The following is a 26,206-nucleotide window of genomic DNA, read 5'->3' as shown; positions in this document are numbered from 1 at the left end:
CTGAAAGCTAGTCAAAATGATCACGTTGAGGAGTGCAGAAATGCTGGAGCGTAACGGCGTGGCAGCAGCTAGCTCGGCAGGAAGGATCGCTGACGAACTGGCAACGGGTGGCTGTTCACGCTGTCTTTTATGGTGCAAGTGGCAGATGAGATGAAGACTCGCACGTGTGTAGGGGAGGCAGGTGCACTGATTCGAGAGGCGCCCAGCCCACACTGAAAAAGAGACAAAAAAAGGGAGGGGCGGCACCGTGGACACACAATGGTTTCGAACGCAAAGGGCAGAAAACGTCGGCTTCCAGCCGCGTGACGTTCCGCGAACGAATACTGAATCGTATTGAGACACGTTATCCGTGGCATCATAAACTCCGCGAATTTAAGTCAACATCTCTCTGCTCCCAAATAAAACAATCATCCCTATTCAGTCAACTGTAAACGAAGAAGTCAAGTCTGGGATTTTTTTTATGACCCTCTAAAAATAAGCAACAACATAAAATGTCCGCCCTGTGAACATGAGCTGAAATCGAATCTCAAACCAAATACATGTGAAAGCAAAAAAAATCGAAATATATCAATTTAGAATTCAAAGAACGTCGTGTCCCCATCACACTTTTTAATTGTCTTTTTTCTTTTTTCTTTTTTTTTTGCATCGACACGCCTCAAAATCCTTCTGATGTGAGCGTTTTTAAAAAATCTTGGCTCTTTTGACTTTTTTGGGGGGTTCTTGGGACGGAAAAAATTGACGATGAATTGACAATATTTGCTGCTCAGAGCTGATGCCACGTTGTGTCACTCTTGTGCTTTCTGAAATGCGAGAGCCCTATTTGTCCATGCACGGCCAGCACTTTACGATAGCCTCTGCTGGTGAGAGTTGGCCATTGCAGCCTTCCATATGATTTCCTGTGACCCTCTAAAAATAATGAGATAAAATGTGCGTTGTGTGGACATGAGCTGCGCTTGAAACTACACCCAAATACAAGGAAAAGCAAAAAACAAAAATCTAAACGCACCAATTCAAAAGATAAATGAATGCCACGCCACCATCACACTTTTTCATGATTATTATTACAATTATTATTAATATCACTGCATAGGCAAGGCTCAAAATCCGCCTCATGTGAGCGTTTTTTCAAAAGATTTACTTAATCTTGCTACTTCGGACTGGGCTTTTTTTTTTGGATATTGGGACAGAGAAACTTTATTATGTATTGACAGTGTTTGCTCTTCATCTCTTTTTCAACCTGGTGGACGCCCTCTCTTTGGCCGAGCATGACCTGATTTGTAGTCAGACGCCTCATGCATTGCGCCACGAACTCCACGAAATCAAACCACTATTTCTCTGTTCTCCTGTGGGGGAATTTGCCGCTCCCAAAAAGTTATTGTTACCTTTTTCAGTGTGGGATGGGCGCTTCTCTAATCAGTGCACCTGCCTCCCCGACACACCTGCGAGTCATTATCTCATCTGCCACTTGCAGCATAAAAGCCAGCCTGAAGAGCCACCCATTGTCACTTCGTCAGAGATCCTTCCTGCCGTGTCGACGACGCCGTACCGCTCCAGGATTCCTGCACTCCTCGAATTGATCATTTTGACTACCTTTCAGTTGTGACCACCTCGGCCTGTCTCGCTTACTGGCAATAAAACCCTTCTGTGCTTTTTGTGTCTGCGCGTGGTTCCTCTCTTCATCTCTCACGAAGCCGAACACTTTGCTTAACACCCGCGGTTCTCCCAGCGCTCCGCCCCAACATCCTCGTCGGAACAGCCTGAGCGCCGCAGCGGAGCAACTCCGGCTCGGCCGTGGGCAAAAACGGCTCTGTCCGAAATTTCTCACGGGCGGGCGCGAGCTGTTCCTCCGCTTCGCTTATCACACACACCACTCTCGGCCCTACCTGCCCCGCGCAACTCCGGCAGGGCCAAGCGGGTGGCATCGGTTCGGTCCCGGACCTTCGCGCGGTTTGATTCCCAAGTTTTTCTTCCCTTTGATTGCACACCGCGCCCCCTGTCCCTCAAAGCGAGGTGCATCTCTGGCGGAGCCGAGCGGGCAGCAGCTTTGCTCCCGGCAGGTCGTGTTGGTGTGCGCGAGGTCTTCCACCTCTTCGCTTGCAACACTCGCCTTTGCCGGCCCGCCAGGCACGGCGCAGCTCTGGCGGGGCCAAGCGACAGCGTCGGTTAGGTCCCGGGCGCAAAATCAAAAGGGAGGGTCGACACTGTGGACAAACAATGGACCCTAACACAAAGGGCAGAAAACTTCGACGCACACCCGCGCGACATTCTGTGAAGGAAAATACGCCACCCGCCTGACCTCGCCGGAGTTTCGCCGCGCCCGTCGGTCCAACGTGGCCCGGGTTGCAAGCGAAGTGGGTGAAAAGCTCACGGCCATCCTCGCGAAATATCGTACAATGCCGCTGCAAAACACGGCCCGGGCGCGGCTGCTCCTAGCGGATCGCAATGCAGCTCTGATCAGGGGGATCTTGCGGGAAGCCGGGAGGGGCGCGGGTGTCAAGCAACGGGCTAATAAACCTCGTCGAATACGCCCGCGACGGGCCGGTATAGAAGCGATGCCGCCAGTTTGTCCCCGCCGGAGCTCCTCCAAGCCAGGCAGGCCGAAAGTGGCGCGGGTTGACAACACAGGGTCCAAAACTTCAACGCACAACCAAGCGATCGTCCAGCTTTATGCAGCCTTGTACAAATTGTGTTTTCAAATTGTTCGCCCGAAACAGTTTTGTCACTCCCACAAGACAAACAAGCTATTTTTTTTCAGATGGCAGTGGAACTGATGAAGGCCTTCCCCAGACATTCCGTGCATCAATTTTAGAACATTATGTGGCGATGGAAAATAAGAGAACAAGACAATCGTCAGAAATACTGACCACAGCAGGTTTATTGGATGATGATCACCCATGCAAAAAATGTTTAATTGTGGCATCCAGAAATGATGCCAAAGATATATTTTGTTTCAAACTACTTCATGAAGAGGAAGTGTTGATACCAGGGATGAATTCTGAAAGCTTATGAGAAAGTCATTTTTTATGACTTGTACCACAACGAAAAATCTCGTGTTATTCACTGCTCCGATGAAAATAAAATGTCAAGATAAAATTTCAATCCCATATTTACACACTGTGAATTTTAAGTTTAATGTTCACTGATATTCCGTCATGTTGTCGTATTTGTTCTCGCCATGCACTGTGGCATGCTCTAAATGGCAAAACCACCTGGAAAAGGTCCTCTGACAAAACGAGTGATTTTTACAATGGAAGAACACACAATTTATCTTGCATCGACATTGTCTTCATGATGCTTTGCATGCATCATTGAAATTGGGTTGGTTCAAGTAAAAGAAAAAATTTGAATTTTAAAAGCAACTTAGAGTTATCCTGATTGAAATTTCCGAACATATAATCTTGCGATGTTAGGGTTCTCTCCCCCCGGCCCCCTTTTGACGAGACCCAGTGCGAAAGGTGGTACCATGAGCAGTGTCTTGAGAAGAATTTGCATGAATTGAGCGGCCGAAGACTGGTATTGCTGCTGTGAGTGCACATCACAATGTTGGAAGTCATGTAGACCTATATCTAATTTTGTGAGTGTTGTTCTGGAAAAAAATTAATTCTCACAAGAAAATGACAGACATGTCAGCTGCTCAACCCGTATTGTTTTGTGTTTTTTGTTATTGTAAAGTGTCCTTGGGTGTCTTGAAAGGCGCTTATCAATAAAATGTATTATTAGTATTATTATTATTATTAAGTTGCCTACACTGGTAAAGTTTTTTAAAATTTGAGTTTTTATTGCTTTAAATGCATTTTCAGCCCGAGTTGAGCACGTTTTGTGAGTTTGAATGTATCTTCATAGGAATGAGTTGTGTGGTCAAATTAATGCTCATTTAGGCTTCAGGTAGTCATCCTGAACAAAATACATGTTGAAGTGTGTGCATAAGTTCTTTGGTTTGGGCGTGACACTCAATTTGAGTTTTTATTGCTTTAAATGCATTTTCAGCCCGAGCTGAGCACGTTTTGTGAGTTTGAATGTATCTTCATAGGAATGAGTTGTGTGGTCAAATTAATTCTCATATGGGCTTCAGGAGGTCATCCTGAACAAAATACATGTTGAAGTGTGTGCATAAGTCCTTTGGTTTAGGCCTTACACTCAATTTGAGTTTTTATTGCTTTAAATGCATTTTCAGCCCGAGCTGAGCACTTTTTGTGAGTTTGAATGTAGCTTCATAGGAATTAGTTGTGTGGTCAAATTAATGCTCATTTAGGCTTCAGGTGGTCATCCTGAACTAAATAAATATTGAAGTGTGTGCATAAGTTCTTTGGTTTGGGCGTGACACTCAATTTGAGTTTTTATTGCTTTAAATGCATTTTCAGCCCGAGCTGAGCACTTTTTGTGAGTTTGAATGTATCTTCATAGGAATGAGTTGTGTGGTCAAATTAATGCTCATTTAGGCTTCAGGAGGACATCCTGAACTAAATACATGTTGAAGTGTGTGCATAAGTCCTTTGGTTTAGGCGTGACACTCAATTTGAGTTTTTATTGCTTTAAATGCATTTTCAGCCCGAGTTGAGCACGTTTTGTGAGTTTGAATGTATCTTCATAGGAATGAGTTGTGTGGTCAAATTAATGCTCATTTAGGCTTCAGGTGGTCATCCTGAACAAAATACATGTTGAAGTGTGTGCATAAGTCCTTTGGTTTAGGCGTGACACTCAATTTGAGTTTTTATTGCTTTAAATGCATTTTCAGCCCGAGCTGAGCATGTTTTGTGAGTTTGAATGTATCTTCATAAGAATGAATTGTGTGGTCAAATTAATGCTCATTTCGGCTTCAGGTGGTCATCCTGAACTAAATACATGTTGAAGTGTGTGCATAAGTCCTTTGGTTTAGGCGTGACACTCCATTTGAGTTTTTATTGCTTTAAATGCATTTTCAGTCCGAGCTGAGCGCGCTTTCTGACTTTGAATGTATCTTCATAGGAATGAGTTGTGTGGTCAAATTATTGCTCATTTAGGCTTCAGGAGGTCATCCTGAACAAAATACATCTTGAAGTGTGTGCATAAGTCCTTCGGTTTAGGCGTGACACTCAATTTGAGTTTTTATTGCTTTAAATGCATTTTCAGCCCGAGCTGAGCACGTTTTGTGAGTTTGAATGTATCTTCATAGGAATGAGTTGTGTGGTCAAATTAATGCTCATTTAGGCTTCAGGTGGTCATCCTGAACAAAATACATGTTGAAGTGTGTGCATAAGTCCTTTGGTTTAGGCGTGACACTCAATTTGAGTTTTTATTGCTTTAAATGCATTTTCAGCCCGAGCTGAGCACGTTTTGTGAGTTTGAATGTAGCTTCATAGGAATTAGTTGTGTGGTCAAACTATTGCTCATTTAGGCTTCAGGAGGTCATCCTGAACAAAATACACGTTGAAGTGTGTGCATAAGTCCTTTGGTTGAGGCGTGACACTCAATTTGAGTTTTTATTGCTTTAAATGCATTTTCAGCCCGAGTTGAGCACGTTTTGTGAGTTTGAATGTATCTTCATAGGAATGAGTTGTGTGGTCAAATTAATTCTCATATGGGCTTCAGGAGGTCATCCTGAACAAAATACATGTTGAAGTGTGTGCATAAGTCCTTTGGTTTAGGCCTTACACTCAATTTGAGTTTTGATTGCTTTAAATGCATTTTCAGCCCGAGCTGAGCACGTTTTGTGAGTTTGAATATATCTTCATAGGAATGAGTTGTGTGGTCAAATTAATGCTCATTTAGGCTTCAGGTGGTCATCCTGAACAAAATACATGTTGAAGTGTATGCATAAGTCCTTTGGTTTAGGCGTGACACTCAATTTGAGTTTTTATTGCTTTAAATGCATTTTCAGCCCGAGTTGAGCACGTTTTGTGAGTTTGAATGTATCTTCATAGGAATGAGTTGTGTGGTCAAATTAATGCTCATTTAGGCTTCAGGTGGTCATCCTGAACAAAATACATGTTGAAGTGTGTGCATAAGTCCTTTGGTTTAGGCGTGACACTCAATTTGAGTTTTTATTGCTTTAAATGCATTTTCAGCCCGAGCTGAGCACGTTTTGTGAGTTTGAATGTATCTTCATAGGAATGAGTTGTGTGGTCAAATTAATTCTCATATGGGCTTCAGGAGGTCATCCTGAACAAAATACATGTTGAAGTGTGTGCATAAGTCCTTTGGTTTAGGCCTTACACTCAATTTGAGTTTTGATTGCTTTAAATGCATTTTCAGCCCGAGCTGAGCACGTTTTGTGAGTTTGAATGTATCTTCATAGGAATGAGTTGTGTGGTCAAATTAATGCTCATTTAGGCTTCAGGTGGTCATCCTGAACAAAATACATGTTGAAGTGTATGCATAAGTCCTTTGGTTTAGGCGTGACACTCAATTTGAGTTTTTATTGCTTTAAATGCATTTTCAGCCCGAGTTGAGCACGTTTTGTGAGTTTGAATGTATCTTCATAGGAATGAGTTGTGTGGTCAAATTAATGCTCATATAGGCTTCAGGAGGCCATCCTGAACAAAATACATGTTGAAGTGTGTGCATAATCCTTTGGTTTAGGCGTGACACTCAATTTGAGTTTTTATTGCTTTAAATGCATTTTCAGCCCGAGCTGAGCATGTTTTGTGAGTTTGAATGTATCTTCATAGGAATGATTTGTTTAGTCAAATTAATGCTCTTTTAGGCTTCAGGAGGCCATCCTGAACAAAATACATGATGAAGTGTGTGCATAAGTCCTTTGGTTTAGGTGTGACACTCAATTTGAGTTTTTATTGCTTTAAATGCATTTTCAGCCCGAGCTGAGCACGTTTTGTGAGTTTGAATGCATCTTCATAGGCATGAATTGTGTGATCAAATTAATGCTCATTTAGGCTTCAGGTGGTCCTTCTGAACAAAATACATGTTAAAGTGTGTGCATAAATCCTTTGGTTTAGGCGTGACACTCAATTTGAGTTTTTATTGCTTTAAATGCATTTTCAGCCCGAGCTGAGCACGTTTTGTGAGTTTGAATGTATCTTCATAGGAATGAGTTGTGTGGTCAAATTAAAGCTCATATAGGCTTCAGGAGGTCATCCTGAACAAAATACATGTTGAATGTGTGCATAAGTCCTTTGGTTTAGGTGTGACACTCAATTTGAGTTTTTATTGCTTTAAATGCATTTTCAGCCCGAGCTTGAGCGCGCTTTCTGACTTTGAATGTATCTTCATAGGAATGAGTTGTGTAGTCAAATTAATGCTCATTTAGGCTTCAGGAGGACATCCTGAACAAAATACATGTTGAAGTGTGTGCATAAATCCTCTGGTTTAGGCGTGACACTCAATTTGAGTTTTTATTGCTTTAAATGCATTTGTAGCCTGAGCTGAGCGCGCTTTCTGACTTTGAATGTATCTTCATAGGAATGAGTTGTGTGGTCAAATGAATGCTCATTTAGGCTTCCGGTGGTCATCCTGAACAAAATACATGTTGAAGTGTGTGCATAAGTCCTTTGGTTTAGGTGTGACACTCAATTTGAGTTTTTATTGCTTTAAATGCATTTTCAGCCCGAGCTGAGCACGTTTTGTGAGTTTGAATGTATCTTCATAGGCATGAGTTGTGTGATCAAATTAATGCTCATTTAGGCTTCAGGAGGTCATCCTGAACAAAATACAAGTTGAAGTGTGTGCATAAGTCCTTTGGTAATCAAACAGCACGAAGGTCCGGGACCGAACGGATGCCACCCGCTTGGCCCCGCCGGAGCAGAAGTAAGATCGGGCGGCCCGAGCCCGAGCCCGAGCCCTACCCCTACCCGAACCCGACCGCCCTAAAATGTCCCTCATTGCTTCGGGTTCGGGGCGCACGGCACCCGTACGGCGGAGAGTATCCAGGGTTACCAGTGAAGCGGAGGAACATCTCACGCCCACCCGCGCGAAATGTCTTACCGAGTTGTTTATGCCCACGGCACCGCCGATGCTGCACCGTTTCGGCGCGAGGGACGCTCCAAACGAGGAGTTTGGGTCGAATGTGAATTAAAGTGTTAGGTTTCGTGAGAGATCAATACAAGAACCACACACAGACACCAAAAACGAAGAGGGGTTTTATTGCCAGAAAGTTGGTCAGGTCGAGGTGTAAACAACTGAAAGCTAGTCAAAATGATCACGTTGAGGAGTGCAGAAATGCTGGAGCGTAACGGCGTGGCAGCAGCTAGCTCGGCAGGAAGGATCGCTGACGAACTGGCAACGGGTGGCTGTTCACGCTGTCTTTTATGGTGCAAGTGGCAGATGAGATGAAGACTCGCACGTGTGTAGGGGAGGCAGGTGCACTGATTCGAGAGGCGCCCAGCCCACACTGAAAAAGAGACAAAAAAAGGGAGGGGCGGCACCGTGGACACACAATGGTTTCGAACGCAAAGGGCAGAAAACGTCGGCTTCCAGCCGCGCGACGTTCCGCGAACGAATACTGAATCGTATTGAGACACGTTATCCGTGGCATCATAAACTCCGCGAATTTAAGTCAACATCTCTCTGCTCCCAAATAAAACAATCATCCCTATTCAGTCAACTGTAAACGAAGAAGTCAAGTCTGGGATTTTTTTTATGACCCTCTAAAAATAAGCAACAACATAAAATGTCCGCCCTGTGAACATGAGCTGAAATCGAATCTCAAACCAAATACATGTGAAAGCAAAAAAAATCGAAATATATCAATTTAGAATTCAAAGAACGTCGTGTCCCCATCACACTTTTTAATTGTCTTTTTTCTTTTTTCTTTTTTTTTTGCATCGACACGCCTCAAAATCCTTCTGATGTGAGCGTTTTTAAAAAATCTTGGCTCTTTTGACTTTTTTGGGGGGTTCTTGGGACGGAAAAAATTGACGATGAATTGACAATATTTGCTGCTCAGAGCTGATGCCACGTTGTGTCACTCTTGTGCTTTCTGAAATGCGAGAGCCCTATTTGTCCATGCACGGCCAGCACTTTACGATAGCCTCTGCTGGTGAGAGTTGGCCATTGCAGCCTTCCATATGATTTCCTGTGACCCTCTAAAAATAATGAGATAAAATGTGCGTTGTGTGGACATGAGCTGCGCTTGAAACTACACCCAAATACAAGGAAAAGCAAAAAACAAAAATCTAAACGCACCAATTCAAAAGATAAATGAATGCCACGCCACCATCACACTTTTTCATGATTATTATTACAATTATTATTAATATCACTGCATAGGCAAGGCTCAAAATCCGCCTCATGTGAGCGTTTTTTCAAAAGATTTTCTTAATCTTGCTACTTCGGACTGGGCTTTTTTTTTTGGATATTGGGACAGAGAAACTTTATTATGTATTGACAGTGTTTGCTCTTCATCTCTTTTTCAACCTGGTGGACGCCCTCTCTTTGGCCGAGCATGACCTGATTTGTAGTCAGACGCCTCATGCATTGCGCCACGAACTCCACGAAATCAAACCACTATTTCTCTGTTCTCCTGTGGGGGAATTTGCCGCTCCCAAAAAGTTATTGTTACCTTTTTCAGTGTGGGATGGGCGCTTCTCTAATCAGTGCACCTGCCTCCCCGACACACCTGCGAGTCATTATCTCATCTGCCACTTGCAGCATAAAAGCCAGCCTGAAGAGCCACCCATTGTCACTTCGTCAGAGATCCTTCCTGCCGTGTCGACGACGCCGTACCGCTCCAGGATTCCTGCACTCCTCGAATTGATCATTTTGACTACCTTTCAGTTGTGACCACCTCGGCCTGTCTCGCTTACTGGCAATAAAACCCTTCTGTGCTTTTTGTGTCTGCGCGTGGTTCCTCTCTTCATCTCTCACGAAGCCGAACACTTTGCTTAACACCCGCGGTTCTCCCAGCGCTCCGCCCCAACATCCTCGTCGGAACAGCCTGAGCGCCGCAGCGGAGCAACTCCGGCTCGGCCGTGGGCAAAAACGGCTCTGTCCGAAATTTCTCACGGGCGGGCGCGAGCTGTTCCTCCGCTTCGCTTATCACACACACCACTCTCGGCCCTACCTGCCCCGCGCAACTCCGGCAGGGCCAAGCGGGTGGCATCGGTTCGGTCCCGGACCTTCGCGCGGTTTGATTCCCAAGTTTTTCTTCCCTTTGATTGCACACCGCGCCCCCTGTCCCTCAAAGCGAGGTGCATCTCTGGCGGAGCCGAGCGGGCAGCAGCTTTGCTCCCGGCAGGTCGTGTTGGTGTGCGCGAGGTCTTCCACCTCTTCGCTTGCAACACTCGCCTTTGCCGGCCCGCCAGGCACGGCGCAGCTCTGGCGGGGCCAAGCGACAGCGTCGGTTAGGTCCCGGGCGCAAAATCAAAAGGGAGGGTCGACACTGTGGACAAACAATGGACCCTAACACAAAGGGCAGAAAACTTCGACGCACACCCGCGCGACATTCTGTGAAGGAAAATACGCCACCCGCCTGACCTCGCCGGAGTTTCGCCGCGCCCGTCGGTCCAACGTGGCCCGGGTTGCAAGCGAAGTGGGTGAAAAGCTCACGGCCATCCTCGCGAAATATCGTACAATGCCGCTGCAAAACACGGCCCGGGCGCGGCTGCTCCTAGCGGATCGCAATGCAGCTCTGATCAGGGGGATCTTGCGGGAAGCCGGGAGGGGCGCGGGTGTCAAGCAACGGGCTAATAAACCTCGTCGAATACGCCCGCGACGGGCCGGTATAGAAGCGATGCCGCCAGTTTGTCCCCGCCGGAGCTCCTCCAAGCCAGGCAGGCCGAAAGTGGCGCGGGTTGACAACACAGGGTCCAAAACTTCAACGCACAACCAAGCGATCGTCCAGCTTTATGCAGCCTTGTACAAATTGTGTTTTCAAATTGTTCGCCCGAAACAGTTTTGTCACTCCCACAAGACAAACAAGCTATTTTTTTTCAGATGGCAGTGGAACTGATGAAGGCCTTCCCCAGACATTCCGTGCATCAATTTTAGAACATTATGTGGCGATGGAAAATAAGAGAACAAGACAATCGTCAGAAATACTGACCACAGCAGGTTTATTGGATGATGATCACCCATGCAAAAAATGTTTAATTGTGGCATCCAGAAATGATGCCAAAGATATATTTTGTTTCAAACTACTTCATGAAGAGGAAGTGTTGATACCAGGGATGAATTCTGAAAGCTTATGAGAAAGTCATTTTTTATGACTTGTACCACAACGAAAAATCTCGTGTTATTCACTGCTCCGATGAAAATAAAATGTCAAGATAAAATTTCAATCCCATATTTACACACTGTGAATTTTAAGTTTAATGTTCACTGATATTCCGTCATGTTGTCGTATTTGTTCTCGCCATGCACTGTGGCATGCTCTAAATGGCAAAACCACCTGGAAAAGGTCCTCTGACAAAACGAGTGATTTTTACAATGGAAGAACACACAATTTATCTTGCATCGACATTGTCTTCATGATGCTTTGCATGCATCATTGAAATTGGGTTGGTTCAAGTAAAAGAAAAAATTTGAATTTTAAAAGCAACTTAGAGTTATCCTGATTGAAATTTCCGAACATATAATCTTGCGATGTTAGGGTTCTCTCCCCCCGGCCCCCTTTTGACGAGACCCAGTGCGAAAGGTGGTACCATGAGCAGTGTCTTGAGAAGAATTTGCATGAATTGAGCGGCCGAAGACTGGTATTGCTGCTGTGAGTGCACATCACAATGTTGGAAGTCATGTAGACCTATATCTAATTTTGTGAGTGTTGTTCTGGAAAAAAATTAATTCTCACAAGAAAATGACAGACATGTCAGCTGCTCAACCCGTATTGTTTTGTGTTTTTTGTTATTGTAAAGTGTCCTTGGGTGTCTTGAAAGGCGCTTATCAATAAAATGTATTATTAGTATTATTATTATTATTAAGTTGCCTACACTGGTAAAGTTTTTTAAAATTTGAGTTTTTATTGCTTTAAATGCATTTTCAGCCCGAGTTGAGCACGTTTTGTGAGTTTGAATGTATCTTCATAGGAATGAGTTGTGTGGTCAAATTAATGCTCATTTAGGCTTCAGGTGGTCATCCTGAACAAAATACATGTTGAAGTGTGTGCATAAGTCCTTTGGTTTAGGCGTGACACTCAATTTGAGTTTTTATTGCTTTAAATGCATTTTCAGCCCGAGCTGAGCACGTTTTGTGAGTTTGAATGTAGCTTCATAGGAATTAGTTGTGTGGTCAAATTAATGCTCATTTAGGCTTCAGGTGGTCATCCTGAACTAAATAAATATTGAAGGTTGTGCATAAGTTCTTTGGTTTGGGCGTGACACTCAATTTGAGTTTTTATTGCTTTAAATGCATTTTCAGCCCGAGCTGAGCACTTTTTGTGAGTTTGAATGTATCTTCAGAGGAATGAGTTGTGTGGTCAAATTAATGCTCATTTAGGCTTCAGGAGGACATCCTGAACTAAATACATGTTGAAGTGTGTGCATAAGTCCTTTGGTTTAGGCGTGACACTCAATTTGAGTTTTTATTGCTTTAAATGCATTTTCAGCCCGAGCTGAGCACGTTTTGTGAGTTTGAATGTATCTTCATAGGAATCAGTTGTGTGGTCAAATTAATGCTCATTTAGGCTTCAGGTGGTCATCCTGAACAAAATACATGTTGAAGTGTGTGCATAAGTCCTTTGGTTTAGGCGTGACACTCAATTTGAGTTTTTATTGCTTTAAATGCATTTTCAGCCCGAGCTGAGCACGTTTTGTGAGTTTGAATGTAGCTTCATAGGAATTAGTTGTGTGGTCAAATTAATGCTCATTTAGGCTTCAGGTGGTCATCCTGAACAAAATACATGTTGAAGTGTGTGCATAAGTCCTTTGGTTTAGGCGTGACACTCAATTTGAGTTTTTATTGCTTTAAATGCATTTTCAGCCCGAGCTGAGCATGTTTTGTGAGTTTGAATGTATCTTCATAAGAATGAGTTGTGTGGTCAAATTAATGCTCATTTCGGCTTCAGGTGGTCATCCTGAACTAAATACATGTTGAAGTGTGTGCATAAGTCCTTTGGTTTAGGCGTGACACTCCATTTGAGTTTTTATTGCTTTAAATGCATTTTCAGTCCGAGCTGAGCGCGCTTTCTGACTTTGAATGTATCTTCATAGGAATGAGTTGTGTGGTCAAATTATTGCTCATTTAGGCTTCAGGAGGTCATCCTGAACAAAATACATCTTGAAGTGTGTGCATAAGTCCTTCGGTTTAGGCGTGACACTCAATTTGAGTTTTTATTGCTTTAAATGCATTTTCAGCCCGAGCTGAGCACGTTTTGTGAGTTTGAATGTATCTTCATAGGAATGAGTTGTGTGGTCAAATTAATGCTCATTTAGGCTTCAGGAGATCATCCTGAACAAAATACATGTTGAAGTGTGTGCATAAGTCCTTTGGTTGAGGCGTGACACTCAATTTGAGTTTTTATTGCTTTAAATGCATTTTCAGCCCGAGCTGAGCACGTTTTGTGAGTTTGAATGTATCTTCATAGGAATGAGTTGTGTGGTCAAATTAATGCTCATTTAGGCTTCAGGAGGTCATCCTGAACAAAATACATGTTGAAGTGTGTGCATAAGTCCTTTGGTTTAGGCCTTACACTCAATTTGAGTTTTGATTGCTTTAAATGCATTTTCAGCCCGAGCTGAGCACGTTTTGTGAGTTTGAATGTATCTTCATAGGAATGAGTTGTGTGGTCAAATTAATGCTCATTTAGGCTTCAGGTGGTCATCCTGAACAAAATACATGTTGAAGTGTGTTCATAAGTCCTTTGGTTTAGGTGTGACACTCAATTTGAGTTTTTATTGCTTTAAATGCATTTTCAGCCCGAGCTGAGCACGTTTTGTGAGTTTGAATGTATCTTCATAGGAATGAGTTGTGTGGTCAAATTAATGCTCATTTAGGCTTCAGGTGGTCATCCTGAACAAAATACATGTTGAAGTGTGTGCATAAGTCCTTTGGTTTAGGCGTGACACTCAATTTGAGTTTTTATTGCTTTAAATGCATTTTCAGCCCGAGCTGAGCACGTTTTGTGAGTTTGAATGTAGCTTCATAGGAATTAGTTGTGTGGTCAAATTAATGCTCATTTAGGCTTCAGGTGGTCATCCTGAACTAAATAAATATTGAAGTGTGTGCATAAGTTCTTTGGTTTGGGCGTGACACTCAATTTGAGTTTTTATTGCTTTAAATGCATTTTCAGCCCGAGCTGAGCACTTTTTGTGAGTTTGAATGTATCTTCATAGGAATGAGTTGTGTGGTCAAATTAATGCTCATTTAGGCTTCAGGTGGTCATCCTGAACAAAATACATGTTGAAGTGTGTGCATAAGTCCTATGGTTTAGGCGTGACACTCAATTTGAGTTTTTATTGCTTTAAATGCATTTTCAGCCCGAGCTGAGCACGTTTTGTGAGTTTGAATGTAGCTTCATAGGAATTAGTTGTGTGGTCAAATTAATGCTCATTTAGGCTTCAGGTGGTCATCCTGAACTAAATAAATATTGAAGGTTGTGCATAAGTTCTTTGGTTTGGGCGTGACACTCAATTTGAGTTTTTATTGCTTTAAATGCATTTTCAGCCCGAGCTGAGCACTTTTTGTGAGTTTGAATGTATCTTCAGAGGAATGAGTTGTGTGGTCAAATTAATGCTCATTTAGGCTTCAGGAGGACATCCTGAACTAAATACATGTTGAAGTGTGTGCATAAGTCCTTTGGTTTAGGCGTGACACTCAATTTGAGTTTTTATTGCTTTAAATGCATTTTCAGCCCGAGCTGAGCACGTTTTGTGAGTTTGAATGTATCTTCATAGGAATCAGTTGTGTGGTCAAATTAATGCTCATTTAGGCTTCAGGTGGTCATCCTGAACAAAATACATGTTGAAGTGTGTGCATAAGTCCTTTGGTTTAGGCGTGACACTCAATTTGAGTTTTTATTGCTTTAAATGCATTTTCAGCCCGAGCTGAGCACGTTTTGTGAGTTTGAATGTAGCTTCATAGGAATTAGTTGTGTGGTCAAATTAATGCTCATTTAGGCTTCAGGTGGTCATCCTGAACAAAATACATGTTGAAGTGTGTGCATAAGTCCTTTGGTTTAGGCGTGACACTCAATTTGAGTTTTTATTGCTTTAAATGCATTTTCAGCCCGAGCTGAGCATGTTTTGTGAGTTTGAATGTATCTTCATAAGAATGAGTTGTGTGGTCAAATTAATGCTCATTTCGGCTTCAGGTGGTCATCCTGAACTAAATACATGTTGAAGTGTGTGCATAAGTCCTTTGGTTTAGGCGTGACACTCCATTTGAGTTTTTATTGCTTTAAATGCATTTTCAGTCCGAGCTGAGCGCGCTTTCTGACTTTGAATGTATCTTCATAGGAATGAGTTGTGTGGTCAAATTATTGCTCATTTAGGCTTCAGGAGGTCATCCTGAACAAAATACATCTTGAAGTGTGTGCATAAGTCCTTCGGTTTAGGCGTGACACTCAATTTGAGTTTTTATTGCTTTAAATGCATTTTCAGCCCGAGCTGAGCACGTTTTGTGAGTTTGAATGTATCTTCATAGGAATGAGTTGTGTGGTCAAATTAATGCTCATTTAGGCTTCAGGAGATCATCCTGAACAAAATACATGTTGAAGTGTGTGCATAAGTCCTTTGGTTGAGGCGTGACACTCAATTTGAGTTTTTATTGCTTTAAATGCATTTTCAGCCCGAGCTGAGCACGTTTTGTGAGTTTGAATGTATCTTCATAGGAATGAGTTGTGTGGTCAAATTAATGCTCATTTAGGCTTCAGGAGGTCATCCTGAACAAAATACATGTTGAAGTGTGTGCATAAGTCCTTTGGTTTAGGCCTTACACTCAATTTGAGTTTTGATTGCTTTAAATGCATTTTCAGCCCGAGCTGAGCACGTTTTGTGAGTTTGAATGTATCTTCATAGGAATGAGTTGTGTGGTCAAATTAATGCTCATTTAGGCTTCAGGTGGTCATCCTGAACAAAATACATGTTGAAGTGTGTTCATAAGTCCTTTGGTTTAGGTGTGACACTCAATTTGAGTTTTTATTGCTTTAAATGCATTTTCAGCCCGAGCTGAGCACGTTTTGTGAGTTTGAATGTATCTTCATAGGAATGAGTTGTCTGGTCAAATTAATGCTCATTTAGGCTTCAGGTGGTCATCCTGAACAAAATACATGTTGAAGTGTGTGCATAAGTCCTTTGGTTTAGGCGTGACACTCAATTTGAGTTTTTATTGCTTTAAATGCATTTTCAGCCCGAGCTGAGCACGTTTTGTGAGTTTGAATGTAGCTTCATAGGAATTAGTTGTGTGGTCAAATTAATGCTCATTTAGGCTTCAGGTGGTCATCCTGAACTAAATAAATATTGAAGTGTGTGCATAAGTTCTTTGGTTTGGGCGTGACACTCAATTTGAGTTTTTATTGCTTTAAATGCATTTTCAGCCCGAGCTGAGCACGTTTTGTGAGTTTGAATGTAGCTTCATAGGAATTAGTTGTGTGGTCAAATTAATGCTCATTTAGGCTTCAGGTGGTCATCCTGAACAAAATACATGTTGAAGTGTGTGCATAAGTCCTTTGGTTTAGGCGTGACACTCAATTTGAGTTTTTATTGCTTTAAATGCATTTTCAGCCCGAGCTGAGCACGTTTTGTGAGTTTGAATGTAGCTTCATAGGAATTAGTTGTGTGGTCAAATTAATGCTCATTTAGGCTTCAGGTGGTCATCCTGAACAAAATACATGTTGAAGTGTGTGCATAAGTCCTTTGGTTTAGGCGTGACACTCAATTTGAGTTTTTATTGCTTTAAATGCATTTTCAGCCCGAGCTGAGCATGTTTTGTGAGTTTGAATGTATCTTCATAAGAATGAGTTGTGTGGTCAAATTAATGCTCATTTCGGCTTCAGGTGGTCATCCTGAACTAAATACATGTTGAAGTGTGTGCATAAGTCCTTTGGTTTAGGCGTGACACTCCATTTGAGTTTTTATTGCTTTAAATGCATTTTCAGTCCGAGCTGAGCGCGCTTTCTGACTTTGAATGTATCTTCATAGGAATGAGTTGTGTGGTCAAATTATTGCTCATTTAGGCTTCAGGAGGTCATCCTGAACAAAATACATCTTGAAGTGTGTGCATAAGTCCTTCGGTTTAGGCGTGACACTCAATTTGAGTTTTTATTGCTTTAAATGCATTTTCAGCCCGAGCTGAGCACGTTTTGTGAGTTTGAATGTATCTTCATAGGAATGAGTTGTGTGGTCAAATTAATGCTCATTTAGGCTTCAGGAGATCATCCTGAACAAAATACATGTTGAAGTGTGTGCATAAGTCCTTTGGTTGAGGCGTGACACTCAATTTGAGTTTTTATTGCTTTAAATGCATTTTCAGCCCGAGCTGAGCACGTTTTGTGAGTTTGAATGTATCTTCATAGGAATGAGTTGTGTGGTCAAATTAATGCTCATTTAGGCTTCAGGAGGTCATCCTGAACAAAATACATGTTGAAGTGTGTGCATAAGTCCTTTGGTTTAGGCCTTACACTCAATTTGAGTTTTGATTGCTTTAAATGCATTTTCAGCCCGAGCTGAGCACGTTTTGTGAGTTTGAATGTATCTTCATAGGAATGAGTTGTGTGGTCAAATTAATGCTCATTTAGGCTTCAGGTGGTCATCCTGAACAAAATACATGTTGAAGTGTGTTCATAAGTCCTTTGGTTTAGGTGTGACACTCAATTTGAGTTTTTATTGCTTTAAATGCATTTTCAGCCCGAGCTGAGCACGTTTTGTGAGTTTGAATGTATCTTCATAGGAATGAGTTGTGTGGTCAAATTAATGCTCATTTAGGCTTCAGGTGGTCATCCTGAACAAAATACATGTTGAAGTGTGTGCATAAGTCCTTTGGTTTAGGCGTGACACTCAATTTGAGTTTTTATTGCTTTAAATGCATTTTCAGCCCGAGCTGAGCACGTTTTGTGAGTTTGAATGTAGCTTCATAGGAATTAGTTGTGTGGTCAAATTAATGCTCATTTAGGCTTCAGGTGGTCATCCTGAACTAAATAAATATTGAAGTGTGTGCATAAGTTCTTTGGTTTGGGCGTGACACTCAATTTGAGTTTTTATTGCTTTAAATGCATTTTCAGCCCGAGCTGAGCACGTTTTGTGAGTTTGAATGTAGCTTCATAGGAATTAGTTGTGTGGTCAAATTAATGCTCATTTAGGCTTCAGGTGGTCATCCTGAACAAAATACATGTTGAAGTGTGTGCATAAGTCCTTTGGTTTAGGCGTGACACTCAATTTGAGTTTTTATTGCTTTAAATGCATTTTCAGCCCGAGCTGAGCACGTTTTGTGAGTTTGAATGTAGCTTCATAGGAATTAGTTGTGTGGTCAAATTAATGCTCATTTAGGCTTCAGGTGGTCATCCTGAACAAAATACATGTTGAAGTGTGTGCATAAGTCCTTTGGTTTAGGCGTGACACTCAATTTGAGTTTTTATTGCTTTAAATGCATTTTCAGCCCGAGCTGAGCATGTTTTGTGAGTTTGAATGTATCTTCATAAGAATGAGTTGTGTGGTCAAATTAATGCTCATTTCGGCTTCAGGTGGTCATCCTGAACTAAATACATGTTGAAGTGTGTGCATAAGTCCTTTGGTTTAGGCGTGACACTCCATTTGAGTTTTTATTGCTTTAAATGCATTTTCAGTCCGAGCTGAGCGCGCTTTCTGACTTTGAATGTATCTTCATAGGAATGAGTTGTGTGGTCAAATTATTGCTCATTTAGGCTTCAGGAGGTCATCCTGAACAAAATACATCTTGAAGTGTGTGCATAAGTCCTTCGGTTTAGGCGTGACACTCAATTTGAGTTTTTATTGCTTTAAATGCATTTTCAGCCCGAGCTGAGCACGTTTTGTGAGTTTGAATGTATCTTCATAGGAATGAGTTGTGTGGTCAAATTAATGCTCATTTAGGCTTCAGGAGATCATCCTGAACAAAATACATGTTGAAGTGTGTGCATAAGTCCTTTGGTTGAGGCGTGACACTCAATTTGAGTTTTTATTGCTTTAAATGCATTTTCAGCCCGAGCTGAGCACGTTTTGTGAGTTTGAATGTATCTTCATAGGAATGAGTTGTGTGGTCAAATTAATGCTCATTTAGGCTTCAGGAGGTCATCCTGAACAAAATACATGTTGAAGTGTGTGCGTAAGTCCTTTGGTTTAGGCCTTACACTCAATTTGAGTTTTGATTGCTTTAAATGCATTTTCAGCCCGAGCTGAGCACGTTTTGTGAGTTTGAATGTATCTTCATAGGAATGAGTTGTGTGGTCAAATTAATGCTCATTTAGGCTTCAGGTGGTCATCCTGAACAAAATACATGTTGAAGTGTGTTCATAAGTCCTTTGGTTTAGGTGTGACACTCAATTTGAGTTTTTATTGCTTTAAATGCATTTTCAGCCCGAGCTGAGCACGTTTTGTGAGTTTGAATGTATCTTCATAGGAATGAGTTGTGTGGTCAAATTAATGCTCATTTAGGCTTCAGGAGGTCATCCTGAACAAAATACATGTTGAAGTGTGTGCATAAGTCCTTTGGTTTAGGCCTTACACTCAATTTGAGTTTTGATTGCTTTAAATGCATTTTCAGCCCGAGCTGAGCACGTTTTGTGAGTTTGAATGTATCTTCATAGGAATGAGTTGTGTGGTCAAATTAATGCTCATTTAGGCTTCAGGTGGTCATCCTGAACAAAATACATGTTGAAGTGTGTTCATAAGTCCTTTGGTTTAGGTGTGACACTCAATTTGAGTTTTTATTGCTTTAAATGCATTTTCAGCCCGAGCTGAGCACGTTTTGTGAGTTTGAATGTATCTTCATAGGAATGAGTTGTGTGGTCAAATTAATGCTCATTTAGGCTTCAGGTGGTCATCCTGAACAAAATACATGTTAAAGTGTGTGCATAAATCCTTTGGTTTAGGCGTGACACTCAATTTGAGTTTTTATTGCTTTAAATGCATTTTCAGCCCGAGCTGAGCACGTTTTGTGAGTTTGAATGTATCTTCATAGGAATGAGTTGTGTGGTCAAATTAAAGCTCATATAGGCTTCAGGAGGTCATCCTGAACAAAATACATGTTGAATGTGTGCATAAGTCCTTTGGTTTAGGTGTGACACTCAATTTGCGTTTTTATTGCTTTAAATGCATTTTCAGCCCGAGCTTGAGCGCGCTTTCTGACTTTGAATGTATCTTCATAGGAATGAGTTGTGTAGTCAAATTAATGCTCATTTAGGCTTCAGGAGGACATCCTGAACAAAATACATGTTGAAGTGTGTGCATAAATCCTCTGGTTTAGGCGTGACACTCAATTTGAGTTTTTATTGCTTTAAATGCTTTTGTAGCCTGAGCTGAGCGCGCTTTCTGACTTTGAATGTATCTTCATAGGAATGAGTTGTGTGGTCAAATGAATGCTCATTTAGGCTTTAGGTGGTCATCCTGAAAAAAATACATGTTGAAGTGTGTCCATAAGTCCTTTGGTTTAGGTGTGACACTCAATTTGAGTTTTTATTGCTTTAAATGCATTTTCAGCCCGAGCTGAGCACGTTTTGTGAGTTTGAATGTATCTTCATAGGCATGAGTTGTGTGATCAAATTAATGCTCATTTAGGCTTCAGGAGGTCATCCTGAACAAAATACAAGTTGAAGTGTGTGCATAAGTCCTTTGGTAATCAAACAGCACGAAGGTCCGGGACCGAACGGATGCCACCCGCTTGGCCCCGCCGGAGCAGAAGTAAGATCGGGCGGCCCGAGCCCGAGCCCGAGCCCTACCCCTACCCGAACCCGACCGCCCTAAAATGTCCCTCATTGCTTCGGGTTCGGGGCGCACGGCACCCGTACGGCGGAGAGTATCCAGGGTTACCAGTGAAGCGGAGGAACATCTCACGCCCACCCGCGCGAAATGTCGTACCGAGTTGTTTATGCCCACGGCACCGCCGATGCTGCACCGTTTCGGCGCGAGGGACGCTCCAAACGAGGAGTTTGGGTCGAATGTGAATTAAAGTGTTAGGTTTCGTGAGAGATCAATACAAGAACCACACACAGACACCAAAAACGAAGAGGGGTTTTATTGCCAGAAAGTTGGTCAGGTCGAGGTGTAAACAACTGAAAGCTAGTCAAAATGATCACGTTGAGGAGTGCAGAAATGCTGGAGCGTAACGGCGTGGCAGCAGCTAGCTCGGCAGGAAGGATCGCTGACGAACTGGCAACGGGTGGCTGTTCACGCTGTCTTTTATGGTGCAAGTGGCAGATGAGATGAAGACTCGCACGTGTGTAGGGGAGGCAGGTGCACTGATTCGAGAGGCGCCCAGCCCACACTGAAAAAGAGACAAAAAAAGGGAGGGGCGGCACCGTGGACACACAATGGTTTCGAACGCAAAGGGCAGAAAACGTCGGCTTCCAGCCGCGCGACGTTCCGCGAACGAATACTGAATCGTATTGAGACACGTTATCCGTGGCATCATAAACTCCGCGAATTTAAGTCAACATCTCTCTGCTCCCAAATAAAACAATCATCCCTATTCAGTCAACTGTAAACGAAGAAGTCAAGTCTGGGATTTTTTTTATGACCCTCTAAAAATAAGCAACAACATAAAATGTCCGCCCTGTGAACATGAGCTGAAATCGAATCTCAAACCAAATACATGTGAAAGCAAAAAAAATCGAAATATATCAATTTAGAATTCAAAGAACGTCGTGTCCCCATCACACTTTTTAATTGTCTTTTTTCTTTTTTCTTTTTTTTTTGCATCGACACGCCTCAAAATCCTTCTGATGTGAGCGTTTTTAAAAAATCTTGGCTCTTTTGACTTTTTTGGGGGGTTCTTGGGACGGAAAAAATTGACGATGAATTGACAATATTTGCTGCTCAGAGCTGATGCCACGTTGTGTCACTCTTGTGCTTTCTGAAATGCGAGAGCCCTATTTGTCCATGCACGGCCAGCACTTTACGATAGCCTCTGCTGGTGAGAGTTGGCCATTGCAGCCTTCCATATGATTTCCTGTGACCCTCTAAAAATAATGAGATAAAATGTGCGTTGTGTGAACATGAGCTGCGCTTGAAACTACACCCAAATACAAGGAAAAGCAAAAAACAAAAATCTAAACGCACCAATTCAAAAGATAAATGAATGCCACGCCACCATCACACTTTTTCATGATTATTATTACAATTATTATTAATATCACTGCATAGGCAAGGCTCAAAATCCGCCTCATGTGAGCGTTTTTTCAAAAGATTTTCTTAATCTTGCTACTTCGGACTGGGCTTTTTTTTTGGGATATTGGGACAGAGAAACTTTATTATGTATTGACAGTGTTTGCTCTTCATCTCTTTTTCAACCTGGTGGACGCCCTCTCTTTGGCCGAGCATGACCTGATTTGTAGTCAGACGCCTCATGCATTGCGCCACGAACTCCACGAAATCAAACCACTATTTCTCTGTTCTCCTGTGGGGGAATTTGCCGCTCCCAAAAAGTTATTGTTACCTTTTTCAGTGTGGGATGGGCGCTTCTCTAATCAGTGCACCTGCCTCCCCGACACACCTGCGAGTCATTATCTCATCTGCCACTTGCAGCATAAAAGCCAGCCTGAAGAGCCACCCATTGTCACTTCGTCAGAGATCCTTCCTGCCGTGTCGACGACGCCGTACCGCTCCAGGATTCCTGCACTCCTCGAATTGATCATTTTGACTACCTTTCAGTTGTGACCACCTCGGCCTGTCTCGCTTACTGGCAATAAAACCCTTCTGTGCTTTTTGTGTCTGCGCGTGGTTCCTCTCTTCATCTCTCACGAAGCCGAACACTTTGCTTAACACCCGCGGTTCTCCCAGCGCTCCGCCCCAACATCCTCGTCGGAACAGCCTGAGCGCCGCAGCGGAGCAACTCCGGCTCGGCCGTGGGCAAAAACGGCTCTGTCCGAAATTTCTCACGGGCGGGCGTGAGCTGTTCCTCCGCTTCGCTTATCACACACACCACTCTCGGCCCTACCTGCCCCGCGCAACTCCGGCAGGGCCAAGCGGGTGGCATCGGTTCGGTCCCGGACCTTCGCGCGGTTTGATTCCCAAGTTTTTCTTCCCTTTGATTGCACACCGCGCCCCCTGTCCCTCAAAGCGAGGTGCATCTCTGGCGGAGCCGAGCGGGCAGCAGCTTTGCTCCCGGCAGGTCGTGTTGGTGTGCGCGAGGTCTTCCACCTCTTCGCTTGCAACACTTGCCTTTGCCGGCCCGCCAGGCACGGCGCAGCTCTGGCGGGGCCAAGCGACAGCGTCGGTTAGGTCCCGGGCGCAAAATCAAAAGGGAGGGTCGACACTGTGGACAAACAATGGACCCTAACACAAAGGGCAGAAAACTTCGACGCACACCCGCGCGACATTCTGTGAAGGAAAATACGCCACCCGCCTGACCTCGCCGGAGTTCCGCCGCGCCCGTCGGTCCAACGTGGCCCGGGTTGCAAGCGAAGTGGGTGAAAAGCTCACGGCCATCCTCGCGAAATATCGTACAATGCCGCTGCAAAACACGGCCCGGGCGCGGCTGCTCCTAGCGGATCGCAATGCAGCTCTGATCAGGGGGATCTTGCGGGAAGCCGGGAGGGGCGCGGGTGTCAAGCAACGGGCTAATAAACCTCGTCGAATACGCCCGCGACGGGCCGGTATAGAAGCGATGCCGCCAGTTTGTCCCCGCCGGAGCTCCTCCAAGCCAGGCAGGCCGAAAGTGGCGCGGGTTGACAACACAGGGTCCAAAACTTCAACGCACAACCAAGCGATCGTCCAGCTTTATGCAGCCTTGTACAAATTGTGTTTTCAAATTGTTCGCCCGAAACAGTTTTGTCACTCCCACAAGACAAACAAGCTATTTTTTTTCAGATGGCAGTGGAACTGATGAAGGCCTTCCCCAGACATTCCGTGCATCAATTTTAGAACATTATGTGGCGATGGAAAATAAGAGAACAAGACAATCGTCAGAAATACTGACCAGAGCAGGTTTATTGGATGATGATCACCCATGCAAAAAATGTTTAATTGTGGCATCCAGAAATGATGCCAAAGATATATTTTGTTTCAAACTACTTCATGAAGAGGAAGTGTTGATACCAGGGATGAATTCTGAAAGCTTATGAGAAAGTCATTTTTTATGACTTGTACCACAACGAAAAATCTCGTGTTATTCACTGCTCCGATGAAAATAAAATGTCAAGATAAAATTTCAATCCCATATTTACACACTGTGAATTTTAAGTTTAATGTTCACTGATATTCCGTCATGTTGTCGTATTTGTTCTCGCCATGCACTGTGGCATGCTCTAAATGGCAAAACCACCTGGAAAAGGTCCTCTGACAAAACGAGTGATTTTTACAATGGAAGAACACACAATTTATCTTGCATCGACATTGTCTTCATGATGCTTTGCATGCATCATTGAAATTGGGTTGGTTCAAGTAAAAGAAAAAATTTGAATTTTAAAAGCAACTTAGAGTTATCCTGATTGAAATTTCCGAACATATAATCTTGCGATGTTAGGGTTCTCTCCCCCCGGCCCCCTTTTGACGAGACCCAGTGCGAAAGGTGGTACCATGAGCAGTGTCTTGAGAAGAATTTGCATGAATTGAGCGGCCGAAGACTGGTATTGCTGCTGTGAGTGCACATCACAATGTTGGAAGTCATGTAGACCTATATCTAATTTTGTGAGTGTTGTTCTGGAAAAAAATTAATTCTCACAAGAAAATGACAGACATGTCAGCTGCTCAACCCGTATTGTTTTGTGTTTTTTGTTATTGTAAAGTGTCCTTGGGTGTCTTGAAAGGCGCTTATCAATAAAATGTATTATTAGTATTATTATTATTATTATTAAGTTGCCTACACTGGTAAAGTTTTTTAAAATTTGAGTTTTTATTGCTTTAAATGCATTTTCAGCCCGAGTTGAGCACGTTTTGTGAGTTTGAATGTATCTTCATAGGAATGAGTTGTGTGGTCAAATTAATGCACATTTAGGCTTCAGGTGGTCATCCTGAACAAAATACATGTTGAAGTGTGTGCATAAGTCCTTTGGTTTGGGCGTGACACTCAATTTGAGTTTTTATTGCTTTAAATGCATTTTCAGCCCGAGCTGAGCACTTTTTGTGAGTTTGAATGTATCTTCAGAGGAATGAGTTGTGTGGTCAAATTAATGCTCATTTAGGCTTCAGGAGGACATCCTGAACTAAATACATGTTGAAGTGTGTGCATAAGTCCTTTGGTTTAGGCGTGACACTCAATTTGAGTTTTTATTGCTTTAAATGCATTTTCAGCCCGAGCTGAGCACGTTTTGTGAGTTTGAATGTAGCTTCATAGGAATTAGTTGTGTGGTCAAATTAATGCTCATTTAGGCTTCAGGTGGTCATCCTGAACAAAATACATGTTGAAGTGTGTGCATAAGTCCTTTGGTTTAGGCGTGACACTCAATTTGAGTTTTTATTGCTTTAAATGCATTTTCAGCCCGAGCTGAGCATGTTTTGTGAGTTTGAATGTATCTTCATAAGAATGAGTTGTGTGGTCAAATTAATGCTCATTTCGGCTTCAGGTGGTCATCCTGAACTAAATACATGTTGAAGTGTGTGCATAAGTCCTTTGGTTTAGGCGTGACACTCCATTTGAGTTTTTATTGCTTTAAATGCATTTTCAGTCCGAGCTGAGCGCGCTTTCTGACTTTGAATGTATCTTCATAGGAATGAGTTGTGTGGTCAAATTATTGCTCATTTAGGCTTCAGGAGGTCATCCTGAACAAAATACATCTTGAAGTGTGTGCATAAGTCCTTCGGTTTAGGCGTGACACTCAATTTGAGTTTTTATTGCTTTAAATGCATTTTCAGCCCGAGCTGAGCACGTTTTGTGAGTTTGAATGTATCTTCATAGGAATGAGTTGTGTGGTCAAATTAATGCTCATTTAGGCTTCAGGAGATCATCCTGAACAAAATACATGTTGAAGTGTGTGCATAAGTCCTTTGGTTGAGGCGTGACACTCAATTTGAGTTTTTATTGCTTTAAATGCATTTTCAGCCCGAGCTGAGCACGTTTTGTGAGTTTGAATGTATCTTCATAGGAATGAGTTGTGTGGTCAAATTAATGCTCATTTAGGCTTCAGGAGGTCATCCTGAACAAAATACATGTTGAAGTGTGTGCATAAGTCCTTTGGTTTAGGCCTTACACTCAATTTGAGTTTTGATTGCTTTAAATGCATTTTCAGCCCGAGCTG

This window comes from Hippocampus guttulatus, chromosome 5 (genome assembly GCF_054856545.1).
Source record: "Hippocampus guttulatus isolate MCC_2025c chromosome 5, RoL_Hgut_1.0, whole genome shotgun sequence".
Taxonomy (NCBI): domain Eukaryota; kingdom Metazoa; phylum Chordata; class Actinopteri; order Syngnathiformes; family Syngnathidae; genus Hippocampus; species Hippocampus guttulatus.
The sequence above is the reverse complement of the archived record's forward strand: the minus strand, read 5'-3'. Positions refer to the sequence as shown.